This window comes from Desmodus rotundus, chromosome 2 (genome assembly GCF_022682495.2).
Source record: "Desmodus rotundus isolate HL8 chromosome 2, HLdesRot8A.1, whole genome shotgun sequence".
NCBI lineage: Eukaryota > Metazoa > Chordata > Mammalia > Chiroptera > Phyllostomidae > Desmodus > Desmodus rotundus.
Window position 1 is genome coordinate 208,345,091 of NC_071388.1, and position 16,220 is coordinate 208,361,310.

Below are 16,220 nucleotides of genomic sequence, written 5' to 3' on the forward strand. Positions count from 1 at the left end.
AGCTTCCCAGCCACCCAGTGAAGTCCTGGGCCTACGGGCTGATCTAGAACGTTCCTTCTGTCTTGCTCACCACCGCTCTCCTGTGTCCTGAGGGCTCTCCATGCAGACTGTGAGACCCCCTGATGCATCTCAGGGGTCTGGGATGGTCGTAGACTCACAGGCAGTTGTAAGAAACAACACCCTTCACCCAGATCCCACCAAGGGCACCATCAACAGGCAACTACAGCCCAGGATCAGACCCGTGAACTTGACATCGACGTGGCCCACCCACCGTGGTCAGAGGGCAGCAGCTCTACCTGCCCTCGTCTGGGTGTGCAGTCAGTTCCGCACAGTCTGGTCCCACGCGTGGGCTCCCGAATCCACCACCACGGCGACCACACAGGACCCCTGCACTGCGCTTCCCGGCCACGCCCTCTGCTCCCTAACCCGTCACCATGAAATGCTCCCTGTCCCCATAATCTGGTCACGACAAGTAGGTCATACGCAATGCAACCTCCCGAGACTGGCTTCTTTGTGGCTCACGATGCCCTTCTGTGTGAATGGCTCATTCCTTGGTATCACTGCGCAGCCCGCGGTGAGAAAGTGTCTGAGTTCACATACACGCTCCATGGGGGCACATGAGGCATGAGGATGCCACCCCAGGCTCTGTGTCCACACGGCCCTGAAGGCCCTCTTCCCTCCTGGGAGTCTATGTCCCAATGGAGGGCCTAGCATGGCGTGTGTGCCTCCAGCTGGGCCCCCACCCCAGTCTAACTGGTTCCCTCAGCCTGGACCACTGTTCCCAGGCCTTCACAGCGGCCCCTCTCAGCTTCACGTGGAGAAGCCAGAGACCCTCCCCCACCTGAGGCTGAGGTAAGAGGCTCAGGAGAGCCCCTGGGAGGTCAAGGTCAAGGCCAGGGGTGTGGTCCTGGCTCACCCAGCACAGCCTTTCCTGCCTCCTGAGGCCCTGCTGTTGCCAAACCCAACCAGTAGGGGGTGTTCTACAGCTCACTGCCTACCAGGCAAATCTCCAAACAGTTTGGAGTTTGGTGGAAAAGAAAGGAGTCTTTCATTTAATGGCAAGTTTCTGCCTAAAATATCTGGGTAACAAAAGTAAGGGGAGAGGAAAAATCAGAGTACAACAAGAATATTGGTCATTACAACTACTACGTCGGTTCCAGAACTGAAAATACCGCGAGAACAAAGATCCGTTCACAGTGCTGACTATTGTCACCAAGGTCTTGGAAATAGCAGCAAGTTTCTGCCTCAAAGTTGTTCCCTCTAAGACACCCAAAGAAAAATCGTCCTCACCCAGCTCAATTCCAGGTTGCGCCAGGAACCTGTTTTCCCACCCAAAAGCGTCATGAACGTGGGTGGCTGAGCTGGTCCCCAGGCGGGCGCTGTCTCAGGAATCTTTCAGAGTCTGTGCCCAGACCTCAGCGCTCAGGCCACACGCACGACCGTTGACACGCTACCCGCTGGGGGAGGGGAAGAACCAGCTGCCTATGCACCTGCTGGCAGGTGTGCTCCGTTTCAAAAGTCCTCTCCCAGAATCCCACGCACGCTGAGAGCCGGGGGGACTATTCTGTTTTTCAACCACAGAGGGCCAGAGTCGGTCACGTGTGCCTTTGCCCCTCTTCTGGCCACCTGTTCAGCAAGGAGGCTAAGGCTCCGGTACAACCTGCGTCGCGCAAACCCCGCCCCCACTTCCGGGGGTGTGTCCCCCGTTACAACCCCGCTTCCAGGAAAAGTGCAGGGTCCCTTTTCTCTCCCCTCAGTGCTTAGCGAGGACAGGTTGCATTGCGGCTGGTGTTTCCGACCTACGTGTTTTAAATAAAAGGATATATCAGCATGGTTTCCTCCCTTTACCTACCAGAAAGAGAACTGTGGCTGTTCAGCAGACTCCCTTTAAAACGTATCATCTGAACAACTTCATTCCACACAATTAAGCTTGTATCACTGCACCCGCACGCCCAGGGCCTGCAATCCGGTGTGGACGCGTTTCTCGGAAACACGTTTCCCTCACTGTGTTTTTAGGGGCATTTGTCTGTGAGCCCTGTGTTCTCAGCTCTAGAGCATGTGACACAGTCAGCGCACTTTGTCCCCAGGCCAGCAGCTGTTTTGGTCTCCTGGTCCCTTCATACTCATAAAAATTACTGAGGACCTCGGAGGCCTTTTGTTCCCATGGGTTATATGTATCATATTTATCACATTAGAAATTTACACTACCCCTACAAAACATTTTATTCACAGAAATAAACCAGGGACAAGTTAACGTAAAACCGTGCTTATGAAAAATAACTATCCTCACTAGAAACTTCCGTGAGAACAGTAGCGCTGCTTGGGAACCGCACAGATCTCTCCAAAGTCAGACTCCACCCCTGGCAGCTGCGGCCTCACACCTGTCCCTGTCGCCGTCAGCTGGCACTGTCGTTTGGTTGAACTACGTAACAAAACCTGGCAGATGGGTTGCCCCCAAAAAACCTCTTACTAGTTCCTTAACGCAACCCTGGCTATTCTTGGAACTACAGCGAACTGGGCAACCCTTGAAAATCGGCCGCAATATAGAATCTGAGACCCGGCGGAGGAACTTTTCTTACATTAAAACCATCAGTGTATCTTTCACTCGCAGCGGATCTCTCTCTTTGTCAGCTTATGGTCCTGGGTGCCAGCTCAACACCAACAGGAATCCCTAATTTGGGGTGCAATGAAGGGCGCTTTATTCAGCACGTAATAGCTCAACTGTGACACAGCGCAGGCGTAGAACGGCACAGCCATGAGGCTGCCCTGGGGCTGCCCTGGGGTTAGGTCCCTCCTCAGCCACACGGCTCTGCTCCACTCCTCGCTCACCTGCTTCAGCTGCCGTGCTCCATCCTGCGCAGGTCCGCTCTAGCTAGACAGCATCAATGTGTCAGGTCAGCCAGGAAAATGCACTCCCCAGACCCTGGCAGAAAAGGAAAGCGCACCAAGAACCAGCAGGGAGCTGACTTATATAGGCAGAAGTCCCCGCCCCTGGTCCTTGATTGGTCCCTCCTCATGCAAATGAGAAATACAAATCTTCAAAGTTTGATTGGTCCAAAAGACACTGTCCTGTCCTAATTGGTCACAATAGAGCCACTCTGTTTGGTCGGGGCACCATAGCTCCGATTGGATGGGAGAAGTCTCAGTCCTATTGGCTGACACAGGATCCCAGGAACTCCTCTATAGGAGCGGCTAAGAGGGCGGGACACAGTGCTGGCCACAACTCAGTGTGGGCTGCTCTCGGAAGGGTGATTTGCATGAGCAGCACCTGTGCCGAAATGGCTGTGAAGCTACTTTTTTTTTTTTTTTTTTAATTTGAACCCAGTTAGCCACCAGAACCCTTTCTGGTAGATGTCTTCTTTCTCAGGGTCCACACTTCGCATGATTTGATAACATCACGTCTTGGTCACTCGGAAAGTGTTAGTACACTGACATACATAGAGTTTTAAATGGAGACACATTTTATTACACATCAAAAACCACACTCTCTAGCATCACCACCATCTTATCAGAAAATTCTTTCTTTTAAATGTTTTATTTTTTATTTTTTAAAAGATTTTATTTATTTTCAGACAGAAGGGAAGGGAGAGAGAAAGAGAGGGAGAGAAACATCTATATGTTGTTGCCTCTCATGCGCCTCCTACTGGGGACCTGGCCTGCAACCCAGGCATGTGCCCTGGAATAGAGCCCAGGGCATGTGCCCTGGTTCTGGTGGCTAACTGGGTTCAAATTAAAAAAAAAAAGTAGCTTCACAGCAACCCTTTGATTTGCAGGCAGGCACTCAATCCACTGAGCTACACCAGCCAGGGCCAGAAAATTCTTTTTTAAAAAATATATTTTATTGATTATTCTTTTACAGTTGTCCCATTTTTTTCTCCCCTTTATTCCCTTCTACCCTGTACCCCCTCCAACAAGCATTCCCCCACCTCAGTTCATGTCCATGGGTCGTACATATAAGTTCTTTGGCTTCTCCATTTCCCATACTATCCTTAACCTCCCCCTGTCTATTCAGTACCTACCATATATGCTTCTTATTCCCTGTGCTTTTTTCCCTATTCTCTCCCCTCCCTCTCCCCCTCCCCTCCCCACTGATAATGTTCCATGTGATCTCCATTTTTGTGATTCTGTTCCTGTTCTAGTTGTTTGCTTAGTTCGTTTTTGGTTTTGGTTTTGTTTTTTTAGATTCGGTTGTTGATAGTTGTGAGTTTGTTGTCATTTTACTGTCCATAGTTTTGATCTTTTCTTTTTCTTAGATAAGTCCCTTTGACATTTCATAGAATAAGGGCTTGGTGATGATGAACTCCTTTAACTTGACCTTATCTGGGAAACCCTTTATCTGCCCTTCCATTCTAAATGAAAGCTTTGCTGGATACAGTAATCATGGATGTAGGTCCTTGCCTTTCATGACTTGGAATACTTCTTTCCAGCCCCTTCTTGCCTGTAAGGTCTCTTTTGAGAAATCAGCTGACAGCCTTATAGGAACTCCTTTGTAGGTAACTGTCTCCTTTTCTCTTGCTGCTTCTAAGATTCTCTCCTTCTCTTTAATCTTGGCTAATGTAATTATGATGTGCCTTGGTGTGTGCTTCCTTGGGTCCAGCTTCTTGGGACTCTCTGAGCTTCCTGGACTTCCTGGAAGTCTATTTCCTTTGCCAGATTGGGGAAGTTCTCTTGCATTATGTTTTCAAATAAGTTTTCAATTTCTTGTTCTCCCTCTTCTCCTCTGGCACCCCTACGATTCAGATGTTGGAACGTTTAAAGTTGTCCCAGGGGTTCCTAAGCCTCTCTTAATTTTTTTGAATTCTTTTTTCTTCATTCTATTCTGACTGAATGTTTATTTCTTCCTTTTGTTCCAAATCGTTGCATTGAGTCCTGTTTTCCTTCCCTTCACTGTTGGTTCTCTGTACATTTTCCTTTACTTCACTTTGCATAGCCTTCACTTTTTCCTCTATTTTGCAACCATACTCAACCATTTCTGTGAGCATCCTGATTACCAGTGTTGTGAACTCTGCATATGATAGGTTGGCAATCTCGTCATCACTTAGCTGTATTTTTTCTGGAGCTTTGATCTGTTCTTTCATTTGGGCCTTTTTTTTTTGTCACGGTACACCTGTTATGTTGTAAGGGGCGGAGCCCTAGGTTTTCACCAGGGTAGGGCAACCCATGTCACTGCGCTGTGATGCTGTATGTTGGGGAGGGGTCAGAGAGGGAACAATGCCACTTGCTCCACTGTCAGCCAGCTTTCAGTCACTTCTCCTGCTACCCACAAGCAGACTGGGCCCTTGTGATGCTGATTCCTGGGTGGGTGGGTTTGTGTATGTTCTAGGACCCCCTGGGTCACTCAAATGAACTCTCCTGTGAGGCTGGGAGTTCCTCCCACCACCGCAACCCCCACAGGTTTTTACAGTCAGAGGTTTTGAGGCTTTTTTCCCCAAGCTGGAGTCCTGGGTTGCGAGGTCTGTCTTACTCCCTAGTTGTTCCTCCTGGTTTATCTGCACACAAATGTAGGGCCACTGGGTCCGCCAGCCACCACCTCGCCCGGTCCGCCAGCTGCTGCCTTACTACAAGTCCTCTCTGCACCGGCTGCCCGTCTCCACCTCTCCTACCAGTCTGGATTAACGTTTCTCCTTTAACTCCTTGGTTGTCGGATTTCCATACAGTTCGATTTTCTGGCAGTTCTGGTTGTTTTTTGTTTTTAAATTTGTTGTCATCCTTCTTGTGGTTGTGCGAGGAGGTGCAGTGTGTCTACCTACGCCTCCATCTTGTCCAGAAGTCTGGAAAATTCTTTAAGTCATGGGAAGCTATGTAGGTTTTGGGGGTGGATACACATTTTCCAAAATTCTAATTTTCACTGGAAAGTTTTATTATGACAATAAATACTGAGGGGTTTCCTTTGAAATGGCCAGTTCACCTCATTCACTTTCACGAGAGCATCTGTCAAGTGGTCGGGTCCAGAGTTTGTCTGTAGGTCATTCCCTCGGGTAATGAGGGGAACACACCCGTCCAGCCTGGTGCCGGCCCTTGTGCTCTCCCCAACAGCGCCTGCGTGCCTGTTGGCAGCAGACTGGCTTGGTACACATTTTCTACATTGCAGGAGCATTAGCAAGTGGTGCACCACAAGCATCGCTACTTAATACAATCAGAAGATTTGCTATTTCACCCAGAACGTTCTCAAATGGAGCGGACATCCCCCCAGAGGGTGGGACGGTGAAGGGCGCGATGACCACAGTGCCACTCGGAGTGACAGTCCCAGCAGTCCCACCCGTGGTCCGCGCACCGTGCCCGAGGAGAGCGACCTTAGTTTTGTGTGCGTGGCTGCGACCTCACAGACGCCTGAGGGGGTCAGGGACGCCCAGGGCCACAGGCCACGCTTTGAGAAACACTGTTTTTGCCAAAAGATCATGGAATGTGTGGAGGACGGTGAAGGCTGACGTCAGAGCTCCGATTAAGTGCTGGCAAAGCCATGCTTGAACATTTGCATCTGCAAAGCAGAGCAGGCTAGCAGCTGACAGCAGCCCCAACTCACGGGGGTTGAGATAGGGAATAGATGACCGTAAGCTTCAGCTGTATGCGACTGTAACTTTCGCAGAAGACACACGTACCAGTTAGACAGCCTGGGAACAGGACAATCTGTGCCTGCAGCGTCTGTCTAAGTTTGCAAAACATCCTTGAGCTGTACCTACTGACCCCTATAAAATAAACACGGGGACGGTGTCCGTGCCTCATTGTCTCTGCATCAGACGACAATGTCCCACCTGGTCCCCGCTTGTCCTTGAACTATCTGCCTTGTGTCTTTTCTTCATCTCCCATCAACCCCACTCAGGAACCCCACTCTGCGCTGGTCGTGGCAAAATGAGACAAATTTCTTTATCCTGTTTTTTTCAGCACAGAAAAATGCAAACACAGTACACATTCAAAGACACTTAATGAGCTCATCCTAAATCTTCCACCACAAATGATCCCGTTTAAAAATCAGTGGGTTTTTTACATTAACGATACTTTTAGAATGAATCTGTTATACTTATCTGCACTAAGTTTCAAAAGTGTTTGAGACAACTAAAATGTATACAAATTTTCAGACTTAGAAAATAAAGAATAATATAATATACACCCATGAAACCAACAACCAGCTTAAGAAGTGAAATCTTAAATATATAGTTAAGCCACCTCAACACCCCTCAGAGCAAAGGCCACCATGAAAGCGGAGGTGTATCCTCACCTTGAACTTTGGTAGGTTCTCTTCTGCTATGTGTGTATCTACCCTGCGCAGAACATAATGCTGTCAGGGATGAACAGTTCTGTGAAATCCTTCCTGTGCGCTTCAAATTTGTCTAAGTCAGTTATCGGTATCTCTGTTTTTAATCTACCCCTCTCCTCATATTGTTATTTCTATCTGTGTATCTCTCTCTCTCTCTCTCTCTCTCTCCAAGACTGGAATTGTCCCACCACTGAGTACGTGCATGGTCAAGTTCACAGATATCGACAATTTGTTGTCCAAAGGATTATGTCGAGGTACAGTACCAACAGCAGAGCCTAAGTTTTCTTCTCTCTGCATCCTCTGCAGCATTTCGAATACTGAGAATTTGAAGTTTTTCGGCTCTCATGGTTGCAAAATGGAATTTAATATAATTTGCATGTGTCTGATTATTAGTAGATTGATCTGTTGTCAGACTTATTTGCCATTGCAGAGCCTTCTTCCATAAATCACCTCTCAGCTCCTTCTCACCTTCCGCAGTGACTACTAGTCTGCTTTCTGTCACGGGCTCCTTGCACCTGGCTGTTTCTGTAGCACTGACTGTTTTTGCATGCGGTGGTGTCTCCTTGAGTATGACGTGTCCTTTCACGTACAGTTGGAGCTCTTAGTGCCATTGAATTGATCGTTTTTGTCCTTTCTGGGTTGTGTGTTTTAGGACTTCCTTCACAAACCCTTCCCTGTTGCAAAGTCACAAAACAGTGTCGTACATTTTCCTACAAAAGCTTTAAAGACTGACTTTCCATAGTTCAGTTTCACTTACCTAGATTTTACCTTTGGGTATCATGTGAGTCGGGAGCTAATTTTATTTTACTTTTTTTACATCGATAGCAGACTTCCTTCTGCCCGCGCCTGTGGCGGTCTCACGCGTTCAGAGGGCTCTTCCCGGGAGATGTGGTCTTGCTGCTCCTGGCGGCTGCGCTCACCAAGTCGTGATGGGGTGATGGGGCCGTCGGAGTCCCTGCAGCCTCCCCAGTTCCCTACCCTCTGCTCCAATGATGGGAGAGGGGCAGGAAGCCCCCGACGGAGTTTGTGGGTTGTCCTGGTCCCTCCAGTGTTTGCTTCGCGTGTTCAGGGCTGTCCTGGCCTCTTGCTGAATTCACCCTTGGTGAAAAACCGCCCCCGCTGCCCTGAAGTCGGCTCTGATGGCCACGCACCCCCTCTGCCTTCCCGCTGGTTCCAGTCCCAGGGCAGCTCTTCACCCCTGTTGCTTTGGTCTAGCTCGTCCCGGTGTTTGAAGCGCATTTCGTGTAGATGCCTGAAACCTGGGTCTTTTCAAAATCCAATCTGAGAGGGTTGGGGTTTTTTGTTTGGTTTGGGTTTTTTTTTTTTGCTTTTTAAAAAGTCCTTAGACCATTTATATTTATTGTAATTATTAAATTTAATTCTATCTGTTTTAACTCCCATAGTACTTTTATTTTTGCTGAACAGTTAATTTTCTTTGAAGAATTTAAAGCACAAGTGCTTCGTATGTCCCCCAGGTGCTGGTGAGACGGGAGGGGATGAGGAGGGTCCTGAGAGTGCCCGCGGTGTCCCTGGGTCTGGTCCGAAGGGTCCGCAGAGCAGAGGGAGCTGGCAGGAGGCCCAGAGGACGTGGGCTCAGTAGTTCGTGCGTCCTGGGCTGGAAAAGCCCTCTCCCTGGGTGGGCCCCGGGCCCGAGGTGGCTCTCTGCAGGGCATTGCTGGACACTGGCCAGGATGCAGATGCTGCCACCCCACCTGCCGGGGCCCACCTGCTGCCTCCTGGCCCATGGGTCCCCTCCCTGCACCCCTTCCTCCTTTCTCCCTCCAGAGAGGTGCTGTGACTGTTTCTATCTCTGGAACCCCAGGGAAACCCCAAACAGGGGTGATGCAGACCAAGTGCCAGTCCCTCCAGAGACAAGTTGTGGGGGTCCGTGGTGACTTTCCCCTCCACCTCCTGGAGCATCTTTCTCCTCAGCGTGGGGACACAGACAGCAGTGAAACCCACCCACGGGTTGGCCTGTGTGCGGATGCAGCGTCCACTCAGGTCTTTCCATCGTCTCTTCCAACACAGCAATGTGGGGTCTGGACATGCTCTTAGCCTGTGTTTTTGAGGCAGCGAGATGGGACATGACCTGAGGGTGTCACCCAGACCCATAGGGGACAGTTGCCACTTCATCGGGCTTTTACAGAAGAAATGAGCAGATGTATCATCTGGTGGCATGGAGGAGGAGACGGAGCAAGTGGGTGGGGAGAGGAGGGCCACACCCCTGACCCCTGTGGCACGTCTCCTAAGGCCAATCCTGTGTGGGCAAGTGGGATGCAGGCCGCTGTGGGAGTCTGTTCGCTTATAGGGAGGTGTGACCGTGTCAGCCCCTCGGGGATGGCCTCGGGCAAGAGGAGTGGGGCCCCAGGACCCACGTGGGCGAGGACTGGGGTTTCCCTTTTGGGGCGAGCTTGGGTGGAGCCGAGTCCCATGGGGGCCGGCCAGAGTGCAGGGCTCTGGGTGGCTGTCACCCTGTCCTTTTCTGTTTTGTTAGCTGGAGCAAACCTCCGTCCAGGAGGTCCGGAGGCTGATGGGGCCAATGGGCAGCTGTCCCAGAAGGTGCAGCCTGGGCCTGTCTGGCCCCCTGACTGGCCGGAGACTGGGCCAGGCAGGGGCGGTCCCCCCCCAGCCACCCCCCCCCCCCGCCCGGCTTGCTCTGCTGTTTGTTTGCCTTCCAGCACAGCCCTCCCCGGAGCTGGACACGTGGCCAGGCCGCCCCCCCTCACCTCAGAGCCCCGAGGAGCACACCCCACCCCACCCAGGCTGCACTGCACCCCCGAGCTGGCCTCCTGTGGTCAGCCCCTCCACGGCGAGCTCACGTGAGGCCTGGCTCTGTTTCTTGGGTTTTGGACATGGCGGTGCTCTGGGGACACCCTGGCTGCTGTCCCCGCGTGGGGCGCAGCACCAGGAGCTAATCTAACGCAGGACTCACGGCGCCAGCTGTTGGGTGACCTGCCTTCCATCCCTCCGTCTTTCTCCCTGACCCCCACCCACCCACCCCATCACCCCGACACCCACTCGGCCCTGCGGCCTCCTCACTTCTGACGTGGGATTTCAAGGTGAGCCGTTCCCCTCACCTGTTGAGAAGGCTGGTGCCTCTCATCTGTCGTCACTTCTGTCCACACCAGCTAGTCCCATCATGGTGCCAGGAACGGCCCGTCCTGCCCTGGGCCACTGCCATCCACAGCAGCCGCTGGCAAGGGCTGCGGCACGAGGTGCGGTTTCGAGATGTTCCCGCTGCAGAGCAGGGCGGGGTAGGGGCTGCCAGCGGGCAGGGTGAGCTGGGGGGCGGGGCGGGAGCTCACACTACACCCTTCCGGCCCCCCGGTGTGGGGGCTGGAGCCCCAGCTGCTGCGGTGGGGACAGGAACAGAATCTTCTCGGCAGGGACAGCACAGCTGCTCCTGCGCAATCGAAACCCAAGTCGCATCCAAGCAGGCCCCTTGGCTCCCACCAGGAGTCAGCCCTGGGTGTTCGGAGGCACGGTGTCCCCCTGTATCCATGGGCCACACCGGCCCCTCATGCCTCTGTGGCCACAGAGTCTTCAATGCTGCCATTAAGGGTCAGAGGCCCAGCCCAGGGCCCCCCCGTGGTCTCAGGTCCCAGGGTCTCCGAGTCAAACCCAGAGGCCCTCCCTCCAGCAGGCAACGGTGAACCTCAGACCAGCCTGCCCACCTCCGTGCTGTCTGGACGGAGTGGGAGCTCGGTGTGGGGTCATCAGTGCTGTCCGACGGTCCTGGCCCTTCCGGACAGGAGACATGGTCTCCCTGCAACCTCATCAGCTCCGAGGAAAAGGGCTCCCTCCCCTGCCCAGGCCCACCCGGCACCTCCGGGTTCTCCCAGACGGTGTGTGTCAGCCACAGGACCGAGGTGTGTCCCGGTGGGACCTGGGCAAGGAGCCGAAGGGCACAGTGCCCTGGGGACCTGGGGCTGGAGCCTGGGAGGGAGGAGGCCAGAGTCTCAGGGTGGAGACCAGCTGGCACTGGGGCAGGAAGAGGGGGCAGCCTGAGGCAGGAGGGGAGGCTCAGGCGGCTGGGTTCCTGCTGGTCAGTCGGTGGCAGGAGCAGGTCCCAGGTCCCAGTGAGGCTTCTGCTGGCTTTAGGAGGCTACAGGAAAGGGGTGGCCAGTGTCCCAGCACTGTGGTCCCCAGCCCACTGTGGGTGCGTCTGTGGGCACCACATGCCAGGTCGTCTCTCTGGGCAACGAGGGCCCACACACCGAGGCCCCCCTGCCCCCGGATCTCCTGCTCCCTCCCACTCTGTGGGACTGCCAGCCACCCCTTTGGCTGGTGACCGCCTCGCTCTAGTCTCTACCTCCGTGGGCACATGGCCTTCTCCCCTTCTGGCCCCTCCAGGACCCCTGTGACGACCCGGGACACACCCAAATAACCCAGGATGGTCTCCCCAGAAGACCCTTCACTCCATGCCCTCAGCTGCGCCCCTTTCACCCAGTCCCAGGGACCGGGATGCCGCCGTCCTGGGCGCTGTGACACATGCGAGCCCAGCACCCCACCAGGGGCCTGGCAGGGCCCAGGAGGCAGCACGTAGGGCGGGGGGCTGGGCACGGCCTTGAGAGGACACTCACGTGTGTGCGAACACACCGCCGGTGGCTGTGACTCGCCACGTCAGACTCGGGGGCCACCAGAGAGTGCTCATGGGGTCCTCATCCTATGGCATGGGATGGAGACAGAGGGGGCCAGGGAAGCGGGCCACAGGCTCGGTCACTCCGTCTGGACCTTGTGTCTACCATCTGTCCTCCCCCGACAGCCCTGTCCTCAGATACAGACGCCAGGTCTGTTTTCCCACTGTCCCCCCAGGCCTGGCACATGCGGGCCGCTAGATAAATATTTGTGGCATAAGTAAACCGCCTTCTCTCTGGCGATCGGAGCTGAAACTAACATGAAATTAGATTTTGGCAAAACTGCCAAATCATTGTTTAACTATCCTTGCAAATTTCTGATATCCTGAGGCCAGCACATTAAGAAAAAGAGAGCCGTGGAGGTCCGTTCTTGACCTTGTGACCCTTGCCTGGCGAAGCAAGTGCTGCAGAAACCCCTACCCCCACCCCAGCGCAGGCCAGTTCATCGGGGGCCTCGCGCCACTGGGTTTGATTAGCACCAGGTGTACTGGGGCCAATCGGGGTCCCCCAAGGGCATGCCCACCCGGACCCCGTGGTGTGACCTTATCTGCAAGGAGGGTCCTCGAAGACACGATTAAGGTACAGATCTGAAATGAGACCATCCCGGGTCATCTGGGTGAGTCCCAAATCTGGTGCCGGGGTCCTGGTGAGACTCTGGGGACAGAGAGGCCCATGAGGACAGAGGTGGACCTGGCAGTGACGCAGCCGCCCACCCAGGAAAGTCTGGGGGAAGCCGCAGGAGCTGCGGCCAAGTCTCCCGGAGCCCCTGGAGGGAGCGTGGGGTCCCCCTGGATCTCAGACCTCCAGCCCGGTGCATCCTAAGAAAGTGTGTGTGTGCTGGGTCGGCCGCCAGGCTTGCACTTCCTCTTGCTCTAAAAATCAATGGAAAACATGTCCCCAGCCGAGGATTAAAAAGCGAATAAATAAAATAATAAAATGTACACGCGCATGCACATGGGTGTTGTGTGCATGGGTGTGTGTGCAAACGGGCTGTGTGTGTGCAAGTGTGTGAGTGCACATGTGTGTGGATGTGTGTGTTGTGTGTGTGCATGTGAGTGGGCACTGTGTGCGTGCACACACATGTGTGTGTGTGTGTTTCCGTGTGCTGTATGTAGGTGTGTGCGCAGGTTACTGTGTGCATGTGTGTGCACGTGTGTGGATGTGCCTGTGGACACACTCAAGTAATTGAGAAAACGTTGGGAAAGTGGAGGGAACGTTACGGAGCAGCGAGGTTCTCCTAACTCAAGACCAACCTGAACGCCACGACCAGGGCTGCGTGCGCGCCGGGTGTCACTGGCCAGAGCAGGGCCTCCACCTACGTCTCTCTGGCCACACCGGCGCAGGGTCTGAACTGGGGCGTCCCGGGGACCCGCAGTGCTCCTGCCCGGCTACTACCCACCCCGCAGTGCTGGGCTTCAGGAACAGGTTTCATTGAGGGGAAACGCCGGCTGCGGATAGAACGCCGTCTCAGGTGGACGGGACGCTCCCCCTGTGGGGCCCTCAGAGGAGGAGGCTCCCGGCACCCCAGGGGCCTGGAACACTCCGGACTTAGCCCTGGCAGACCTGGAAGTCACCCCAAAGACCCATAACTGGTTTTCTTTGAAGTGTCACGGTCTCATAAGTAAGTTGACATTTGCCAGCTGGGTGTTCACTATTGTCCTCTCCAGGAAATGTCAGTCTAGTTCCGTGATGCCACAAAGGGGCGGTCAGCTCTGGGCCAGGGGCACACTCGGGGACAGGGGTGCTGTCCCCTGCGTTTCCCCACAGCTGCGCCCAGAGCCAGTGCTGCAGCCCCTTGCCCTGGTAGTTGTGTGTGCGGGGACCTTACCTGACTTCCAGATGGCCTCAACAATTGCTGTGAGAGCAGCATGTCCTGCCCCCGGCCATCCCCAGGCTGCACCTGAGTTAGTCCCTCCAAAGCCACAGGTGTGGTTTGACTCAAAACCGCCTGCCTGGCTGCCAAGAAGTAGGTCCAGAGATGATCGTTTTATTTTTCTGGATGCCACGGGGTGGCGGCCTTCTCCTGGCAAGGCAGGGACTTGTCCCTTCAGAAGCATGACCAAATAGTCATGGTCACCTATGGGCTTGACCTTGGCGGGCCCAGGGTCCCGCTTTCTCTGATGGTTTTCCTCTACCAGAGTGAGGAGACACCTGCACAGCCCATGTCCTCAGGGCCACACCCCCTCCACGGTGGGCGCTGGGCTTGCCTCTGGGAAGTCCAACACACACCCCGTTCTACCTGAGCCAAATGAGGGAGCGGTGCCTCTGGAGCCAGACTGCCCGGGGTCCCTGGCTGCCCCCCACTAGACACCCCCAAACAGTCTGAACCTCATTCTCTGCAGCTGGAAAAGCAGGGGGTGGGTTATGAGTGCCCTCGGGTCACAAGCTCTGCGTATCAGCCAATAATAATACCAATGGTAACAGAAGCAACTGGCGCTTCACTGTGACTTGATGTGGCTGAGACATTTTTGCATATGTCATCTCTGACCATCACCACCAGTGCTTGGGGCGGGGGGGGGGGCTTTCTGCTCCCCCGCGAAACCGAGCTGGGCCCAGGTGGTGGTCCGAGGCCATAGGTGAGAGAGCAGGGGTCATTACAGGGTCTCCGCCCGCCGGGCTGGGCTCAGCCTGCTGGCTCCCAGGCTGCCTGCACACCTGCCCCCCAGGCGCGGGCTGCGGTGAGGGCGCAGGTGGGCTGTCTAAGGTGTGTGGGCCCATGACGCCAGGAGCCTGCGAGATCGGGCACCAGGCGCGGGGCAGGGCGCCAGGAACCATCATGAGCAGGATGCACAGAGAGCAAGAAGGGACTGTTCCCTCGGGCACGACGGCTCTCGAGATGACATTATGTTTTGTTTTTCGCATAAATCAACAGTGTTGACGGCAGGGGTGTTGAGCAAGAGGAGACGGCTTGTGAGGTCACGGTCGGCACACAGCAGGGCCAGGATCAAGCAGGGATCTTTCCAGCCCTCCGGCACCGTTCAGAGACGTGAACATGCTCTCAGCTAAAAAACGTGTCCCTGAGGATTTTTCGGGAGAAGATGCGCCCAAACAGAGACAGCACTACACCCACTGTGCACACTGGGTCTGGGGCACAGAGACGTGGACCTGGAAAGGAAGGATGATGTGCCTTGGAAGGGGGACAATGTGTGCCAGACGAACGCTGACCTGGAACGCCAGCTCTCAGCTCAGGCGGTCACACTGAGGGTCTGGAGGAAAGGCCTTGAACTTGGAAAGCAAGGGATAGGGCGGAACAGCCCAGGCTACACTCGCTGCATCAGGGTTAGGAAAAACAAGCAAAAACAAGACTGGCGCTGTGGAACCTGCCACCTGGGAGGCCGAGCGGAGGCGGGTCTGCCAAGTGGAAAGACTAACAAGGGGCCGCCCACTGCCGCCACCCGGTCTCACGCCCCGCCCATCCCCCCTCGCTTTGGCAACACCCAAGTCCCGCCCACGGCCCCCAGCCCTGCCCCAGCGATGGCCCCGCCCCGGCCTGGCCCACAGCCCCCTGGCAAGTCCAGCCGCGCGGCCTCGCCACGCATCTCCTCTTCGTCCGTTATAAGCACTTTCAAGTGGTTCCAGCGTTGCATTCCAGCTGGGAAACGAAGCTGACCCAACACCCGCCCCCCCAGCCGCCCCGATGCCAGAGCGTTTGAACGGGAAAAGGCACCGACCCGTTCAGGCTTTCCGTTCGGATTGGACCCCTGCCCTGGCCTCAGTCCCAGTCCGGACCTGGGGAGACTCTGACCCAGCGACCTGCCTGCCAGGCAGACCCTCCAGGGAGGCTCCTCGCGTGGACGAGCCATCGCACGGCCGCCCAGCCCTGTTCTGGTCCAAGCCCGCGCGGCCGCCTTGGCTCCCCTCGGAGCTCCGAGGTTCCAAGGACAGGCGCAGGGTCACAGGCCGCAGGCCGGGCGCTGCTGCCAGGGAACTGTGTTTGCAGAGGGGTAGGGCGGCCTCCCCGAGGAGGTTTCCACCTGCCTGAGCGAAGGAGACGCGGGCGGCCGCAGCCTAGGCTTGTTGATTAAAGTCTCTGCCGGTGTGGACGTGCCGTTCTGGGTTCTCTCCTTCACACGGAGACAGGGAAAGGGCAGACAATGGTGGAAACATTCCAGGAAAACCGCTCCTTCCAGCCCCCGCTGGGCGAGTCCTTCCTTCAAATGTGTGCTCTCCAGCCCAGGGCCCCCCACCCTCAGGGCCTCTCAGCCCCAGCCTGCCACTCTGAGCCTAAGACCGTCTGTGGCCCTGAGTGAGGGACAGGGTGGCCAGGCACCCCTGGGGGTGAGGCCCCAGGTCCCCCTGCTGCCCAGGGCTGCCTGCTGACTTCTGCG